Source organism: Amblyomma americanum, chromosome 6 (genome assembly GCF_052857255.1).
Source record: "Amblyomma americanum isolate KBUSLIRL-KWMA chromosome 6, ASM5285725v1, whole genome shotgun sequence".
Taxonomy (NCBI): domain Eukaryota; kingdom Metazoa; phylum Arthropoda; class Arachnida; order Ixodida; family Ixodidae; genus Amblyomma; species Amblyomma americanum.
The window spans coordinates 119,706,487-119,725,875 of NC_135502.1; the positions used below are offsets into that span (position 1 = coordinate 119,706,487).

At 51.5% G+C, this 19,389-nt stretch overlaps 1 non-coding gene across 1 annotated transcript; it reads left to right on the forward strand.

The window, feature by feature from the left end:
* The first annotated feature begins 16,573 nt into the window (after positions 1-16,573).
* Positions 16,574-16,649, forward strand: TRNAK-CUU (transfer RNA lysine (anticodon CUU)). The gene has a single exon. It is a non-coding gene; the product is annotated as a tRNA-Lys (tRNA).
* Positions 16,650-19,389: the final 2,740 nt, after the last annotated feature.

Here is a 19,389-nt window from a genome sequence, read left to right on the forward strand (position 1 = left end):
ATGTATAATTCACCTCACCCCTATTTTTCGTTTGTTTTTCCCCTTCTTCTCTCCCTGTACATAATCCATTCCACACCGAGACGGTGTTTGCTTTCGTGGGGGGGGGGGGGGAGGGGGGAATAATGCCACGTGCGAACGCGCCGCGCGGCCTCCACGCATAGTCAAAGACGACGATGAAGTGTTGGTTGGCTCCCGAGGCGCTCTGGCTCTGTGCTTTGGACCCTGGCTGTCTGACTAAAGCGCCTAGCTTTCTGTTCCCCCCGACGTCTACCTGCACGGCTCCTCAGGTCGTGACAATATGCCATCGGTGGGCCTTTGCTGGCGTGCTGCTTAGGACTATATATGCTTGAAAATATGCAGAATAGGATGTGCTTTCCGAATTTCAACAAAAAAAAGTTATTTTCAACTTTTTTGCTTACCCTCTGTCTTTAAACATCTTTCCGGGTGTTTACAATTTTTGCTTCTGTTGTGGCTCTAGGCGTTATAGCGTATTTTGAGAAATTGTAGTGGTTGTAATATCAGCAGCAAAAGCTTAGGGGAGGTAAATTTGCTGAACAAACTTTTTTTTTTCAGTGCCACCAGAGAATCCATTCGCCTAAAATGCAGTGAATTACGAGACGACATGCATTCTTTTTCCCCAAGTAAAAAGCGAATGTCCGGACCCCGTACAGCATCTGTTACGAGTCCAATGGACTTATTTTTGGAAATGTGGCGGAGAGTTTGAAGGATGCTTCACTCCCGCCACCGGTTGGCCCGGTATTGCACAACCTACGGGATCGGCCTTGTCTTTAGCGCGTCTGTACTATCCTGTCTTTCTATTCCATCTCTCAACTCTCCTACTATCTGCACGTGGTAGCGAATGTGGCTCGGCTTGAGCCAGTGAGCAGGCCTCTGCGCTCTCCTATTCTTTCTTCCTGGCAACAACAGACAGACAGACCCGAAGTAAAAGTACCCAGCGAATGGATTGCGAAGCCTATCTAAAATGATTTTTTTTCCGAGAACCCGCGTACAGTTTATCTCTTTCTGCCGATAGTACCTTCTTTTAAATGCACCTTTAACATAATTTGCATATACAAGCTATTTCATTGTCATATTAGTCTTAACGCTGCCTGTTTATGACAACTCCTTTAAGAATTGGTTTTTGAGGAAAGGAAATGGCACAGTATCTCTCTCACATCTCGGCTAACACCTGAATAGCGTCGTAAGAGAAAAGATAAAGTAGGGACTAATAGAAGAAAGAAGCAGTAGTGGAGGGCTCCGGAATAATTTCGACCTCCTGGGGATCTTTAACGTGCAGTGACATCGCACAGCACATGGGCGCCTTAGCGTTTTTCCTCCATAAAAACGCAGCCGCCGCGGTCGGGTTCGAACCCGGGAACTCCGGATCAGTAGTCGAGCGCCCTAACCACTGATCAACCGCGGCGGGGCTGCCGTAGTGAAGGGCTCCGGAATAATTACGACCACCTTGGGATCATTAACGTGCACTGACATCGCACAATACACGGGCGCCTTAGCGTTTTGCCTCCATAAAAACGCAGCCGCCGCCGTCGGGTTCGACCCCGAGAACTCCGGATCAGTAGCCGAGCGCGCTAACCACTGAGCCACCGCGGCGGGGTTTAATGTTCTATTTGAATTTTGCTTTTTGTCTTTGCCACTTTTTATTTCGTACTTATTTTTCACTTCATTGTTATTTTGCTTTTATATAATACGGAAGCCTGCTCGCGCATTTACATCGTTTTTCATCGAGTCAGTCACATAAAATCTGGTTTGAACACCGCATTTATTTTCATTATTTAAATTTAAATAATTAACTATTAGCAAGTCATCAACCAAGCTTTCTCATTTCAGAATCTAGTCACGCAGTGCCTAACAGAATGGACACATTTTTCTCCACAGAACGACGTAATCGTGCGGTCATAATTTGCGGACACTTTTTGATGACCTATTATGTATATAATACTGCAGACCCTTGGACACTCCCTCACAGGACGGGCAAGAGGAGCAAAAGTAGTTCACAGAATACAATAATGATGGTGTCAAAGGCAACAATAATGAATTCACACCACGAAATTTTAGATTTCAATACATCAGTCAACAAATATAAAGAAAACTGGAAATTTTTATTTGCAAGAACCTGGAAATACCGCTCAAGATGACAAAATCATTAACCAGTTCCTCAAGATTCAATTGTGCCGTCACGGTATCTCAGTGTTTTGCACATTTTCTCCACAAAACGACGTAATCATGCGGACAAAATTTCCGGACACTTTTGATGACGTATTATTTATATAATACTGCCGACCCTTGGACACTCCTTGACGGGGAGGGGTGGGGCAAGATTAACAGAAGTAGTTCACAGAATACAATAATGATGGTGTTAAAGGTAACAATAATGAACTCACACCACAAAATTGTACACTTTAATGCATCAGTCAACAAATATCAAGAAAACGGGAAATTTTTAATTGCAGAAACACGGAAATACCGCTCAAAATTACAAAAGCATTAACCAGTTCCTCAAGGTTTGATTGTGCCGTCGGGGTAGCTTATGTCGCTCGGCTGCTGACCCGAATGACGCGGGCTTGATCCCGGCCGCGATGTGACCAAATTTCAATGGAGGCGAAATTATAGAGGCCCAAGTAATGTACGGCGTCAATGCACGTTAAAGAACACCAGATGGTCGAAATTTCCGGAGCCTCACACTAGGGCGTTCCTAATAGCATGAGTCGCTTTGGGATGGTAAACCCCTTTAAGTTACACAACCAATCAATTAGGTCAATCAATCCGATACTGCTTATTAGGTCATGTGGCACTCGGTTTCATTCTTGTATTGTACTTGGAAAAAAGGATACTTGAGGGCATTATTTTTAGAATTATAAGGTTTTATTTATTTTTCGTACCGATGGTTCGTCAGACAGGTATCAAGTGGTTTCAGGTGAAGGGTGCTCATTAGCAGGTTATTGTCTTTTAGCAAGCAGAGAAATTTAAGTCTTCGAATATGCCTCACAGTTGGAGTGGTAGAATATTATACTTCTTGAAAAGGTCAGTTGGCTTATCCGCTCTTTGATATTTTGAAATAATAAAATCTAACAGCTTCGCGTTGTACGCTTTCGAGTGCATGTTACGTTTTGAGTACGGGTCCAAAGCGGTGGCACCATGCTCCAGCTTAGGTCTTATGATTGATGAATAAGTTAACAGCCTAACATCCGGTGAAGTTTGCTTTAGTTATTGGCTTAGAAAACGAAGCTTTTGAAACAAATATTCACATATGTTTGAAACGCGTTTGTTCCAGTAAGTTTATTATTAAAGTGGCTGCAAGAATTTATGCTCACTAACTTCAATTGCAGGCTGCGACGAAAGACTGCGCTTATGTGAATGTGCGACTCGCTTGATTGTTATTTTCGAGAAGAATGTTTTATGACTGTTAAGTTTCTTGTCCCACTTAATTAGTGCACCACGCATGAATGTTATTAAGACTCGAATTCAGTAGTAATTGATCACTGTTACTCTTAATCTCATCAACAAGGACGCAGAGTAAAAAACGCTCACTGGAGCGTTTCTTTACTCGGCAGTTTGTAGGAAAACATGCTGACCCAAGCTGGTCGAGGGTGGAATTTCGTCGGGAGGAGAGGCAAAATAACTGGTCTTGAAACTAATGGTAGCTTCAGTCCGACATCTTCAACTCTAGTAATATCGAAAATAAGATGGTCTGCAGATGATGGAATAGATCAAGAAAATAGTCCACCTGCGTAGCATAACATCTTACTTTCAGCAACGTCAGGTACGGCGTATATTTACTTATGTCCACTGCCATAGAGGGGCATTATTATAATTGTGAAGACTGAAGCGTATACGCGACAATATTGAAACTTGTGTAATTCTTTTTAAGACAGAATGTGCAAATGCGCGTTCAAAGTGACATTTTTATAAACCTTCTGCAAAGATTTCTTGACTTTCCTTGTAGGTTTCTAACCACAGAAACTCCTCGACAGCCTTGGATCATGTTATAATAGCTTTTAACTGGACGCAAACTTTATGAAGTATTGAGTTGTTACCTGTGAGATGAAACAAAAGACATCGAAACCGAATGCACATTAAACTGTATGTCCCTATAGCATCTCTCCGGCTTACAGTTTTGTGGGAAGGACTATTTAAAACAATGTGCTCTCACTCCACCTGTAGTGCTACTTAAATGAAGAAGATGAACCAGCCCCGAAGCCAACGACGACGAAGCGCTCGCGCCTCCGGTTGGATGCTCGTGCTGGATGGAACACTGCCGCTTTTGTCTGGTCTCTCGGCTCTCTGCCTCGTAGATTGCCTGTGCCAAGGTCTTCGTAGCCGGCGCTTCCATCGTGCCAATAAACCGCTCTACATTTGGTGGAGGTTGCTGTGTTCCCGTTTTCACCATCACCGTGGACCTTCGCAGCCGCACCATCCCGATGTCCAGTACCAAGGCCAGTCAACAGCCCGCCGCCACGTCGCAGCCAGTCATCTGCTCCGGTGCCGTCCGGCAGCGCGACCCCGCTGTCTTCAGCGGCCATAGCGACCAGGACGTGGAAGATTGGCTGGGATCATACGAACGGGTGAGCCGCCACAACAACTGGGACGACCGCGTCAAGCTTACCAACGTCATCTTCCACCTCAGCGATGTCGCGAACCTCTGGTTCCGCAATCACGAGGCCGACATTCCCACTTGGGCCGTTCTAAAGAGCACCCGTGCGGAGGTTTTCGGCCGTCCTGCAGTGCGGAAACTGCGCGCTGAGCAAAGCCTGCGCGTCCGAGCTCAGCACACGGATGAGGCTTTCACCAGCTACATTGAAGACGTAGTAGACCTCTGCAAGCGTGTTGATCCGGCTATGTCCGAGGCTGACAAGATCAAACACATCATGAAGGGTATCGATGACGATGCTTTTCAACTGTTGTTAGCGAAGAGTCCCACCACCGTTACCTCGGTGTATGCCCTTTGCCAGAGTTTCGACTAGTTGCGCAAGCAACGTCTTTGCGCTCGTCGGCCTCCTCCGCCTGGCGACTCCATCTCCGGCCTGGCCATCAATCCAGATCTACTTGCTACCATCAAAGACTTTGTGCGGGACGAGGTCGGCCGGAAGCTCTCGCTCCTATCTCGCCAACATCAGACACCGACCCCCCTCAGCGCTGAGATCCGGCACGCCATCACGCAGGCGGTCGCTGACGCCCTCCCTCCTCTTCCACTACCAGCCCCTTTGGATCCCCAGGTCGGCCTTCCGCCGACCCCGTCACCGCCTGCTGCTGCTCCGTTGAGCTACGGTCCTCCAGTTGAAGTGCCGCCTGCCCCCACTCCCGTGCCTCTCACGTATGCCGAGGCTGTCGCGCGACCACCGCGACCGCAGGCTTATACGTACGTTCCTCAAGTGGTGCCTGCGCCTGCTGCTCCACGGACCCGCTTCACGCCTCCTACCTACAACCCTTGGCGCACGGCTGACAATCGACCGATATGCTACGCCTGCGGTCTTCCGCGCCACGTCGCGCGCCTCTGTCGACGTACTCTGCATGCGCCTGTCCACCCTCTGCCAAACTACCCTGATGCAGACCGTACCTTTCGCCCACGTTTCGGAACACAACCTCAGGAGACCTCTCCTGACCGCGAGCACGGTCGCCAGCCCTACGTTTCCCACCGCTCGCCTTCGCCTCGCCGCCGCTCATTGTCGCCCATGAGGCGTCGCAACGTCCGCGCCGATTCGGAAAACTAGCAGTCGCAGTTCCGGGGGCACGAACTGCGCACTCATCTCCCTGCTTAAGTCCTCGCCTTTCCCCGCCGAACTTTCTTGACGTTTTTGTCGACGGAGTCAAGACACTTGCGCTTTTGGACACTGGGGCCACCGTTTCTGTTATTCACGAAAACATCTGCCGCTCGCTTCGCAAAGTTACAACCCCATATTCTGGACTCTCACTCCGTACTGCCAGCGCCGATACCTTCTTCCCTCTGCCGCTTGCACAGCACGCGTCGTCATCGCCGATGTTATGTATGTTGACGAATTTTTAGTCCTCCGTGCCAGCTCCCATGACGTCATCCTTGGATGGGATTTTCTCTCCCTGCACAGTGCCGTCATTGACTGTGCCCGTGCGCATGTCGTCTTCTCTCCACTCTGCGATGCGCTCCTCGACGAGCCTCCGATTCGTTGTGCTGCTAAGCTTGTTGTCGCCGAGGACACTGACATTCCCCCTAACAGTGCCGTGCTTGTCCCTGTTTGCGCCGCCTCAGTTTTTGACGCCACAGTTCTCTTCATGCCTTCCCCTGTACTCGCCTCTCGCAGACACCTATGTCTTCCCTTCGCCGTCATCGTCAATCACCACGGTGCTGCCGCCATCCTCGTCTCTAACACCTCATTCTCCGCGCTCTCCCTGCTCCGTGGCGAGTGCCTCGGCCATTTTGAAACCGCTGCTTTGATCTCTTCCTTCGACACTGATGTAACCTCCTGCAGTGCCGAAGTCGCTGCCCTCACCCCACGTGGTGCTACTCCAGCTTTGTCATCGGACATTTTCGACCGCTGCATTGACCGCGCTCTCGACACTGCTCACCGCGCGCAGCTCCTTGCCCTGCTCAACCAGTTTCGCTCATCGTTCGACCACCAGTCGACATCTTTGGACCGTGCGACCACTGTCGAGCACCACATTGACACCGGAACCCATACTCCTCTCTGTCAGCGCCCCTACCGTGTGTCGCCTCCCAAGCGCCGCGTCATAACTGAGCAAGTTGACGACATGCTACAACGCGGCATTATTCAACCTTCCGCCAGTCTTTGGTCGTCCCCAGTCGTCCTGGATAAAAAGAAGTATGGCTCGATACAATTTTGCGTGGACTATCGCCGGCTCAACAAAATTACGCGCAAAGACGTCTACCCGCTACCACGTATTGACGACGCCCTTGACTGCTTGCAAGGCGCCGAGTTCTCCTCCCTGGATCTCCGTTCCGGCTATTGGCAAGTCCCGATGGCTGAGTCCGACAGTCCTAAAACGGCGTTCGTCACCCCTGACGGACTCTGAGTTCAACGTGATGCCATTCGGCCTCTGTAACGCTCCCGCAACGTTTGAACGAATGATGGACAACATCTTGCGCGGCCTGAAGTGGACTGTTTGGCTCTGCTATTTAGATGATGTTGTCGTGTTTTCGCGCGATTTTCCGACGCATCTCAAGCGCTTGCGCCAGATACTGAGCTTCCTCACCAATGCTGGCCTTCAACTTAATCTCAAAAAATGTCACTTTGGTGCCCAGCAGCTGACAATACTCGGCCACCTCGTCTCCAAATACGGCGTCCTGCCCGATCCTGACAAACTCCGTGCTGTCGCTGACTTCCCTAAACCGACTTCTACAAAACAAGTGCGCCGATTTGTGGGTCTCTGCTCCTATTTTCGGCGATTGGTTCCCAATTTCGCCTCCATCGTCGCGCCCCTGACGAAACTTATTAATGGTCCCGCCGACCTGTCTATGTGGGACTCGGCCTGCGACGACGCTTTTGCTGCGCTCCGTCGTTTTCTCACCTCACCACCTATCCTTCGACACTACTACCCCAGTGCCCCTACTGAAGTGCACACCGACGCAAGCGGAATCGGCCTCGGGGCTGTCCTTGCCCAGCGCAAGCCCGAATTTCCTGAATACGTCGTTGCGTACGCCAGCCGTGCCCTCACCAAGGCTGCGTCGAACTACACCGTGACGGAAAAGCAGTGTCTCGCCGTAGTGTGGGCTCTAACAAAATTCCGCCCATACTTATATGGCCGCCCATTCACCGTCGTCACCGATCATCACGCTTTGTGCTGGTTGGCTTCACTCAAAGATCTCTCAGGGCGCCTAGGCCGCTGGGCCCTCCGTCTTCAGGAATTCGATATCACCGTAGTTTACCGATCGGGCCGCAAGCACTCCGACGGCGACGCCTTGTCCCGCTCCCCACTGCCCTCTCCTGCGCCCTCTTCGCCAATATCTGCATCCCTACTCGCAGCGCTCACTACCATGGACATGTCCTATCAACAACGCCAAGATCCATGGATTTCATCGTTGCTCGACGTACTTCGTGCACCCTCTACGGCCTCCTTCCCTCGAGCACTTCGTCGCCAGGCTTCCCATTTTGCCCTTCGCGACGGTCTTCTGTACCGGCGCAACTATCGTCCAGATGGCCGCAATTGGCTTCTCGTGATTCCCCGACATCTCCGCACTGAGATTTGTGAACACCACCATGCCGATCCTCAGAGCGCTCACGCTGGCTCGCTGAAAACGTACGAGCGACTACGCCAGAGGTACTATTGGCGGGGCATGTACAACTTCGTTCGTCACTACGTTCGCTCCTGCACGGCCTGTCAGCAGCGGAAGTCGACACCTCGCCCTTCGACTGCCCCGTTACAGCCAATACCGTGTCCGGCTCGCCCTTTTGATCGTGTGGGCATCGACCTATATGGGTCACTTCCCTTCACGACCGCTGGGAATCGCTGGATCATAGTCGCCGTGGACCACCTCACTCGGTATGCTGAGACCGCTGCCCTACCTGCGGCTACTGCTCGCGATGTAGCCTTCTTCCTTCTTCATCACTTTGTCCTGCGTCACGGCGCTCCTCGCGAACTTCTCAGTGACCGCGGCCGTGTTTTCTTGTCTGAAGTTCTTCACGAGCTTCTTGCTGCGTACCACACAGTCCACAGCACCACTGCTGCTTACCCCCCTCAAACCAACGGCCTCACCGAACGCTTCAACCGTACTCTTGGGGACATGATCGCCATGTACATTCACTCCGACAGCTCCAATTGGGATCAGGTTCTTCCGTTCGTCACCTATGCATATAACACCGCCTCTCAAGCAACCACCGGCTTTTCCCCATTCTTTCTTATATTCGGACGCGAACCTTCTTGTATGTTGGATACAATCCTTCCCTACAACCCCGACAGCTCGGAATATGCTTCCCTCTCTGACATCACCCGCCATGCTCAGCAGTGCCGCCAGTTGGCTCGCTCCTTCACCGTCAAGGTCTCCGTACCCATGCTTCCGATCAAGACGCGCCCGCGGTTCACTTCTCCACTGGCTCACTGGTCTGGCTCTCTGTTCCGAATACGTCCAAATTTTCGGCCAAGCACATCGCCCTTACCGCGTCTTGGAGCGTACGTCACCGGTCAACTACATTATCGAACCGGTGACACCTTCTTCGGACCATCGCCGCCGTAGCCGCGACGTCGTCCACGTCAGCCGCTTGAAGCCGTATTATAGCCCACTCGTAGTCTCCTCTCCTTGAGTCGCCAGGATGGCTCCCTCTTTCCGCCGGGGCACTTGGAATGAAGAAGATGAACCAGCCCCGAAGCCAACGACGACGAAGCGCTCGCGCCGCCGGTTGGATGCACGTGCTGGATGGAACACTGCCGCTTGTGTCTGGTCTCTCGGCTCTCTGCCTCGTAGATTGCCTGTGCCAAGGTCTTCGTAGCCGGCGCTTCCATCGTGCCAATAAACCGCTCTACACCAGTATCAGTTGAAAAAGCTGTGGTAATGACAGTCAGCAGTACATTTCCGACAAGAAGGACGCTTGCTTCGTTTTTTGGAGTAAGAAAATCGGTAAAAGGAACCAATCCTGTATAATACTCGTACAACTCCTTCCAATCTTTTCGAGAATGCCTTAGCTAGCATTCTATGAGTAGACACATCAGTTACTGTGTTGATAAAAGCGCAATTCTATTTTTACTTTGTTGTTTTCATTGTATGTCTGTAACTGTTCCTCTCTCTAATGCCTATGGCCCCGAGGGTACATGAAACAAAATATGAAATAAAAGTCCTACCCCAAGCTTAGTTATTACTCTTACAGCCGGTAGCGAGCGCACTTTGCTCTGATCGCTTTAATAATAATAATAATTGGCTTTTGGGGGAAAGGAAATGGCGCAGTATCTGTCTCATATATCGTTGGACACCTGAACCGCGCCGTAAGGGAAGGGATAAAGGAGGGAGTGAAAGAAGAGAGGAACAATGAGGTCCCGCAGTGGAGGGCTCCGGAATAATTTCGACCACCTGGGGATCTTTAACGTGCACTGACATCGCACAGCACACGGGCGCCTTAGCGTTTTTCCTCCATAAAAACGCAGCCGCCGCGGTCGGGTTCGAACCCGGGAACTCCGGATCAGTAGTCGAGCACCCTAACCACTGAGCCACCGCGGCGGGTCTGATCGCTTTCGCAAAACGCTATTTATCGAAGCACTGCCGCGTGCTTCCAGTAAGCAAAAGGCCATAACGACACTGCGGCTACTTTTTCATCTATGTACTGACAATCCTGGAGGTTAACAAAGCATGTTTACTGGCACTACATCGCAAGGTCATATACTGGTAGGTTTACCGCTGTCAGGCACATTAGTTTACATCGCGCTACCTGTGGCGCTCTGCAAAAGCGAATTACAAGTCTCATTTCCCCGGTGACCGCAGACAAACTTCGAAGCTGTGACTCGCTCTGCAGATACTTGCAATTAAATGATAAATTTCTGACGATTTAGGTCAGTAATTTGCTGGACTAACGAATGGCGAATAGTAAGGCTTAATAAAGAAGAGCACGCAAGCGCAGCTGTCTCCGTTATGGCACCACAAAATTACTGCTCGCCCCACTGCTTTTCAGTTTGCAACATGCATGAAACGATTCTTGCAAGTGCAAGTGACTTAAAAAGTCACTGTTACGGTGTGGGGACCTGCCCTGCAGCCCCCTGAGTTTGCTTTCCCGCGAGGCACCGTGCAGCGGCGGTCTCACCTCGAGGCTGAGCGCATTCCCTTGTGAGTTACATTAATTGGCAAGAGAGGGCGCCAGCATCGCTGCGCGGAGACTGCTAAAGCCCGCGCGCGGGAGAGGGGCTTCGGCTGGTATCGTCGGCCCGAGCGGACGTGTGGCTCGCGGCTCCGGGAGACAGGCTCCTGTACTCGTCCCGTCCGGCCTTCGGAGGATATATCCCTTGCCCTAGCGCTGGCGAACATTCGCTCGGGACCTTGCTGGTGAGTCGGACGACCTCGATTCATTAGCGTACCTTGTTGCTAGCTGGCGTTATTGTTTCTGTAGCAATAAATGCCTGTTTGTGTCAGCCAATGTGTCGTTCCTTTGTTCCCCCAGAGCAAGGCCCGCCGTGGTCGGCGAGCGCTCGGTAGCGTACGCGATCACGGGGTGGGGTCCGGGCGGCTTTGAACCGTGTCAGCCGCGATTGAGTGGGGATAACGTACTTATCTCCCCAATTCAAACCCCACATCTGGACGCCCAACGTGGGGCCTGCTCTTGGAACATTGGTCGACTGTCGGTTCGGTTCGAGGAACGCTCTTTGTCCGGACTTGACAAGTGGTAGGCCTAGAGTGAATTTTGATCTCTAGGACCTGCGGCATGCTTTCTTGAGTGCGAGGTGTATTGCGCTGCAGCATGTTTGAACTTATCGACATGCTCAGCACATTTTTTTCCCTGGAGTTTCTTTGTGAGAATCACTTGGTCCGCATCGAGGGAGCGCGAGGCCTAGCGCCTGCGGAGTCGCCGAGCCCGAAGCGAGTGAGTACGGAATCCGCGTGGGTGGTCCGAATTTCTGTATATATTTTCTCTACTGTCTCTTTTTCGAGTCTCGGAGCCGCGGCTCCGGGAGCCTTGTGGCCTGGGGCCACGGGTGCCGCTACGAGCTCGCTGGCATTGCAGCTCGGCACCGGGCGCTCCGACACCGTCCGATACGGTGGGCGCCGACCGCTTAGAAGCTGCTTTGTGCAGTGACCGGGGTAGGACCACCCCACAAAGCTGATGTCTCCTCGTGGCTGCGCGCACATAAAAGGCGGTTCACATGCAAGCGAATTGGCGAACAGAGCGAACAGCGTCGCTGCGAAGCGGTTCGCGAGCTTTCGTTTCACATGCATCGCCGCTGCGCGTTTCCCACCGCTTCGAAAACCAACGTTGCTGGCAAAATATATGCGCCTACAACCGGTTTTGGTGGCCTGCAAACACAAAAAAGCGTAATATAAAAGCATTACTTTGTCAATTCTTTTTACATTTTCTTTAAATAAATATAATTCTTGCATTTTAAGCATTAAACAGCACTTTATAGAACTTATTTTTTGAACAAAATTTCGTACGTGCGGCGTACAAACTCGCGTGGCAACGCCGGGCCGTCATAGGTTGAGATGCGGTGCTGCCGCGTCGCCGCCGCGAAAATTTCCAACTTGCCCCAACCTCGCCGCTCCAGCCGCTGGAGCTTTCTCCGCCGCTTGAGAGAGGGTGTACTCGCCGCCGCGGCGGAGTTCGCGAGCGGTTCGCTTGCATGTGAAACAGGCATAACCCGTTTCGGGTCTTTGTTGTGGTCACGGTCGTTGTCGGAGTGGTTGTTAGGCCTGAGGCTTTTCGGAGCTGCCTGCACCACGTTAAAAGAGACACGACCACCGGACCGTGTCGTTGAGAGGGGTGCACTTTGATGCCCGCTCGTTTTTTTAACCTTGCACGAACTGAGCAGTCTCGTTCAACTCAAGAAAGGGCTTTGTTCACTCGAACTTTGCGTTTGCACAGCCGCCGACAAGTTTTGCTAGCGAGTTAGGCATTGTGCCACGAGGCCCTTGCGGATACCGTTTTCCCTCCCGTGACCTACGTTAAAGGCACGCCGAGAGTGTTTTGGCAATTTTGCAGATCCGGTGGAGCCACCCAGGCTTGCTGACCGGTGCACATCGTCTCGCTGACACCTGCTGCGACGGAGCGGCCTGTATCCTGTTCGCCGCATCCATCCGGGGCAGCTGTGGCGAGACCAGTCAGCAGTCACCTCCGGCTGCTGCTGCCCTGGCGACTACTGCCGGATCCTGGCCTGCAGGTTTCCCACCGGCCTTCGATTCGCGGGCCTGCGGACACGGTAGTCCGCGGGCCATACGAGTCGTCCCAGCGGAGACCTTCACGCCGCTTTCGGAATACCGCGGAAGTCGGCGGGGACGCTATCGGCGTGACCTCCGCTGCAAGACGTGCCTCAAGGACATCAAGACCAGGAGACTCCTCCATAGCATGTTCCTTCAGGCGCGTGGGTCTATTTAAGTTTGGTGGATGTGGGGACCCGCCCTGCAGCCCCCTGAGTTTGCTTTCCCGCGAGGCACCATGCAGCGGCGGTCTCACCTCGGGGCTGAGCTACATTAACTGGCAAGAGAGGGCGCCAGACGCTGCGCGGAGACTGCCTTTACTTTTTAGTCAAGTTGTGTGGTTGTGCGGTATCTTTCTCTCATGCTTATTTTGTGTTGTTACTCGTGCCATTTCATTTATATGCTGCCTCACCTATAGCAATGAACCATTTGGTTGTTAGTCAGCGCTGGTGTTTTGTGCTTCTCTTGTGTCTCGTCTTTGATTGCGCTGTTTTTCCAATTCGTAAAACATGTACCAACCAGCACGTATTTGCCCTCTTCTGGAATTCATTTCTTCTACATCGGGCACTTTTCTACCCTCTATATGCCTCCGCTGTTCAGTTATATGTGTCAATCTTTTGGCCGCAACCACATGCCGGGCTCGTCTTCTCACGTTTTCAACCAAGAACTCTTATCTGCGTCCTGATATTCTCAGCTTATTTGGGGGACTCGCACCCTCAGATGGTCATGCAAAGCGTGTCTGCCGCATTCTGCGATCTGAGACATGGAGGCAAGCCAGGTTCTACACCGAGTGCCTGAGCATCGCGTGCAGAAGCGAGGTATCTATACAAGCCGGGAACAAAAGATTTGGACAAGACCTCCGTTTGGCATCTAATACAGCAGAATTCATGTGGCGCCAGATAGTTCCCTGGCTTCCACGGAAAAGGAGACCTCCAGGGCCCGTCCAACAGGAAGTGGTTGTGCTTGGCAACGTCAACATCGCTACGAAAGTCAACAGCCTTCTCAAGCAGGGACCGAAGTTCTATGAACATCCGCGTCTGGACAAAACTGAGCTACGTTCTCTTGTGCGGACGGCTGCAAAAAGGGCCACCATAGATGACGCCAACAGGTGCATCTTGGAAGAAGTTGAGTGCCTCCCAAAAGACGTCAAGAAAGGAAACACACGTCTTCTCACCTCCGCTGCGGAAGCCCTCAGAGATGCAAAGGTGAAGCTGCTACAGTCAGACAAGGAAGGTGGCTTTGTCATCGTGTCTAATGGCCTGTACAAAGAAAAGGCTCAAGAAGCAGTCCAAGCCAAATTCAAGGAATTAAAGTCCGTCAAACCTTCCAAGGTGCAAGAAAAAGCGGTCCAGCTTTGTGAACAATCCGGCCTCTCGAGGCTGGCTTCGTCTGTAGGGGCATCGAAAGGATCCTGCCTTTCTATGCTCTTCAGTGCGAAGACACACAAGGATCAGTGGCCATTCCGCGCAATCGTGTCTGAAAGAGGCACGTGACAACGTGAAGTCGCTGTTTTCTTGCAGAAGTGCCTTTCTCACCTGGAGGTGGACGACCCATTCCTCATCAGGAAGCCCGAGACTGTTTCAGACTTCCTTCGGGAAGAGTGCCCACCACATGTAAGCGCTTTCTCGATTGACGTGAAGGACATTTACTATTCCTTGCCTCAGCGCTCTGTGACCGCGGAAGTCAGCCTTTGCATCGACCGCTTTGGCGTAACAAAATTCTAAAACGCATGTCGAATGGACGTTAGCAGGTTTTTAGAATTGCTAAGTTTTTACATGAGATCAACCTTTGTCACTATAGACAGCAAGTTTTTTATCCAAAAACAAGGAGTCTGCATTGGCTCGAGCATCGCTCCTGTACTAAGCGATTTACTTCTAGCAAGTTATGACAGGCGTCTTCGAACTAAGCTCGATGACGCGCCCATTGTTAAGATAATGCGATATTTTGATGACTTTCTAATTTTATATCGCACTAATGACGCACAGCAAATGGCTGCAGAGATTTTTGACGTGTTCTGTTATGAACTTAATGACCTCCAATTGACTTCAGAGCTCCCCTCTAATAATAGGCTCAGGTTTTTAGACATGGAACTGACAATTTCTAACAACCATATTTGTTGAGCATACTCGCCGCGGTCCAGGAAGAGCCTTCTCCCTTTCCGGTCAGCTCACTCGAAGATTGTTAAGCGCGGTATTACTAAGGCGTGCCTAAGAGCCGCACTGCAAAGATCATGTCTGCATCAGACAAAAGGCAGTTTCCACGCACAGGTGAACAGGCTATCTGCAGCAGGATACCCCACGAAGATGGTGTCAAATGTTGCTGAGTCCCTGCTTGCAGAATGTAGTCTGCGAAAGATCAAGGGCACCGATGCGGGTCTGGCAAAAAGAAAAAGAACAGTGTGCATCCCGTATGTGCCCAAAGTTTCGCACAATCTAAAGAAGATAGTGAGCAAAGGAGGCATTAGGCTGGTTTTTTCAGCCAGGAATAAACTTAGCGGATTGTGCAAGCGTGTTACTGAGGATAGAAGCAGAAAAGGCTGCCAGAAGAAGGATAAGCGGAAGGTCGTTCAGTGTCGTGTTGGTGTCGTTTACAAGATCCCGACCTCTTGTGGCAGTTTCTACATCGGTGAGACGGGACGATGCATCAATGATAGACTGCGTGAACATGCAAAAGATATAGAGAACAAGTCTCGCAGAAACCATCTTGCTGTGCACTGTGCTGAGTGTGATGATTGCGAAGCGCACCTCAATAAGACCACTATCATCGCCCGTTATAAAGATGAGACCACAAGGCTCATTTCGGAGGCTTGCCATATCAGAAAGCTCGGTAACTCCTGTATCAGGAGCCCATCGATAAATCTACTATCAAAGGAACTTGCGTATCTCAATCAGTGACGTGCCCCTTTTTTAGTCAAGTTGTGTGGTTGTGCGGTGTCTGTCATGCTTATTTTGTGTTGTTACTCGTGCCAATAAACCATTTGGTTGTTAGTCAGCGCTGGTGTTTTGTGCTTCTCTTGTGTCTCGTCTTTGATTGCGCTGTTTTTCCAATTCCTAAAACTGCCAAAGCCCGCTCGCGGGAGAGGGGGGCTTCGGCTGGGATCGTAGGCCTGAGCGGATGTGTCGCTCGAGGCTCCGCTCTTCGCCGGCGGGGCGAGGAAGCGACGGGGAGACAGGCTCCCTACTTGTCCCGTCCGGCCTTCGGAGTATATATCCCTTGCCCTAGCGCGGGCGAACATTCGCTCGGAACCTTGCTGGTGAGCCGGACGTCCTCGATTCATTAGCATACCTTGTTGCTAGCTGTCGTTATTGTTTCTGTAGCAATAAATGCCTGTTTGTGTCAGCCAATGTGTCGTTCCTTTGTTCCCTCAGAGCAAGGCTCGCCGTGATCGGCGAGCGCTCGGTAGCGTACGCGATCACGGGGTGGGGTCCGGGCGGCTTTGAACCGTGTCAGCTGCGATTGAGTGGGGAGAACGTACTTATCTCCCCAATTCAAACCCCACATCTGTCCTCGCACCGCCGGCGAAGAGCGGAGCCCCGAGCGACACGTCCGCGCGGGCCGAAGATCCCAGCCGAAGCCCCCCTGCCCCCTCTCCCGCGCGCGGGCTTTGGCAGTCTCCGCGCAGCGATGCTAGCGCCCTCTCTTGCCAGTTAATGTAACTCACAAGGGAATGCGCTCAGCCTCGAGGTGAGACCACTGCTGCATGGTGCCTCGCGGGAAAGCAAACTCAGGGGGCTGCAGGGCAGGCTAGCTCAGTCGGTAGAGCATGAGACTCTTAATCTCAGGGTCGTGGGTTCGAGCCCCACGTTGGGCGCCAGATGTGGGGTTTGTATTGGGAAGTACGTTCTCCCCACTCAATCACGGCTGACACGGTTCAAAGCCGCCCGGACCGCACCCCGTGATCGCTTACGCTACTGAGCGCTCGCCGATCACGGCAGGCTTTGCTCTGAGGGAACAAAGGAACGACACATTGGCTGACACAAACAGGCATTTATTGCTACAGAAACAATAACGCCAGCTAGCAACAAGGTACGCTAATGAATCGAGGACGTCCGACTCACCAGCAAGGTTCCGAGCGAATGTTCGCCCGTGCTAGGGCAAGGGATATATACTCCGAAGGCCGGACGGGACGAGTACGGGAGCCTGTCTCCCCGTCGCTTCCTCGCCCCGCCGGCGAAGAGCGGAGCCGCGAGCGACACGTCCGCTCAGGCCGACGATCCCAGCCGAAGCACCCCTGCCCCCTCTCCCGCGCGTGGGCTTGGCAGTCTGCGCGCAGCGATGCTGGCGCCCTCTCTTGGCAGTTAATGTAACTCACAAGGGAATGCGCTCAGCCTCGAGGTGAGACCACCGCTGCACGGTGCCTCGCGGGAAAGCAAACTCAGGGGGCTGCAGGGCAGGTCCCCACAACGGATATTACAGATGGCCGAGTATATCTCAATTATCGGAGCGTCGTCTTCGCGGATGGCCTGACGACAAAAAACAGTAAGCACTGGCATCGTACAGCCGATAGAATATCGTCCACTGGGGGCCCATTCTCAACCTGGGGGAGCCTGATTTCGTTATAGCCCTTGCACAAGACCTTTCGGCATGTCGCATAAAATAGGGAGTCTGAAATAAAGGTATGAACGAAAGAGGTTTTAAGAAGACGACGAGGGTGGCGATAAGGACGACGTGGATTAACGGAAGGGTAAAGAAGATGAAGAAGGAGTATAGACGGGTGGAAATCGCAATAGACGGGTGTAAATCAAAGAAAACGGGCACCAAGGTCAAGCTCGTGCACGATATATTTATATGTGTAAGATGTGTTGTATTTCGTACAACCCAAACATCTGTAAAGCGAAAAGGCCGCTCAGAATTTAGCGGCGCATTAAATAGAACACCCCGTTAGAGCGACTACCATGACTTGTTGTAGTGTTGAACCCGGGGTAAGGGTGACGTGCCAGAATTTTGAGTGTGCTTCAACAGTCATCTCTAGTTACCAGTGCCCCAGCTGCAAACAATAGCAGGTATCTCCGATACATTACAAAGGAAAACACCGATGAGCACAGGTAAAAAGAGGGATGTGTTCAACACACCAATGGACCTACAAAGAACTTTATCGGCATGGTCAGAGTCCGTAAGTAGCTCGGAAATTTGCTCGAAAACAGGCGTTTTCAGATAACCTTAAAATCTTGGAGGGGACCTTTGGAGCCTCCTAGACATTTATGTAAATTCCAATATCAAATACAGCTTTCAAGGCTTCTACCTCATGCAGCATAGTGCTGACAATTCAATACCACTGTGGGATTTTAGATGCGTAGTACATCCCGTTGATTTTCTCAGCCATCGGTAACAGGTGGTATGAGTGGAAGAAACACTTTATCGGTCACATTTGGCAGTGATGCTGTAGTGTCGGCCACGGCAGCCATTATGTTCATGCAGAATGCCCCGTGAGTATACAGATTGGTCGAAATTACAAGTTAATAAATTGTCACTGAATTGCCCGTTGTTTGCTGCTGGCGGCCAACAAATGCGCCATTTGCTGAATATCTAAGAAAGCTGGGCATAGCAGAGTTCATGAATAATGAACGGTGGAGTTACAGGTAAACCAATGAAAATACGGCGGGCCTATTTCCTGAGATCGCCATTCACACTTGCGTGTGTTTCGGGTACACAGAAAATAAAAGAGGGGTAATTGGTGAAAAAAAGAAGAGGACGTGAAAAGTGGTGAAAAGGTTAGGAGCGACCCGCAGTCAATTTTATTGCGTCTGCCGTTCCAAAACAAACCGAATTTGTAAATAAGTAAAAAAGACATGCGCTCTTCTCCCGTGATTCCAACTTATTTCCGGTGCCACCTTTTACAACTTGTTTCACAAGTGGTAGTTGCGGCTTCTACCCAGCAAAACAGCAAGCAACTCGCAATTCGGAGCCACCGGCAAGCTTCCCACAAGCGAGCGGTACTGGGAGAACTCGATACCGGTTACCTGAAAGTAAATCACTTCGGGCAATGCACAACGCTCGCCAGGGCTACGAAATCCTACTGAATTTCATTGCGCATACTTTGCCGGCGATTCGGTATGTATAATGAGCTCGTTGCAGAATGAAAAAAAAACAATCTCTCTAAGCGTGAAGGCATCACGCGACCACTCAGTGTCCGCGGATGGGTCTCCACCATGGGCAGAAACGAGCCGGCTACGAAAATCACCCCATTACAACTCCACCCGCCGCCTCCTGAGCGGGACATGGAGTTTGCTCCAAGAGTGCGTGCAAGTGGCATAGCCGTCTTGTACAGCTCCAGAATGCGCTTTCGAAGGAGAAACAGCAGCGCTTGGGGGGTACGGCCTCTCCTGCTTGGAATCACCCGAGATCGTTCATCCATAGCTGCTCTTTTGCCGAGCGGTTTACTTCCTGCAAATAGCGGAACACAACCTGCTATTATGACCGCCATGGGAAACAGCGAATATAGGGGGCTTCGAGCCGACCGCCCTCTGAAAGGATTATGGTGGCTGCCTGTTTGCTTGAGGTCCGGTTGATCTCTGTTAACCGTGATGGCTTTTGACGGAAGGTGCACACAGAGG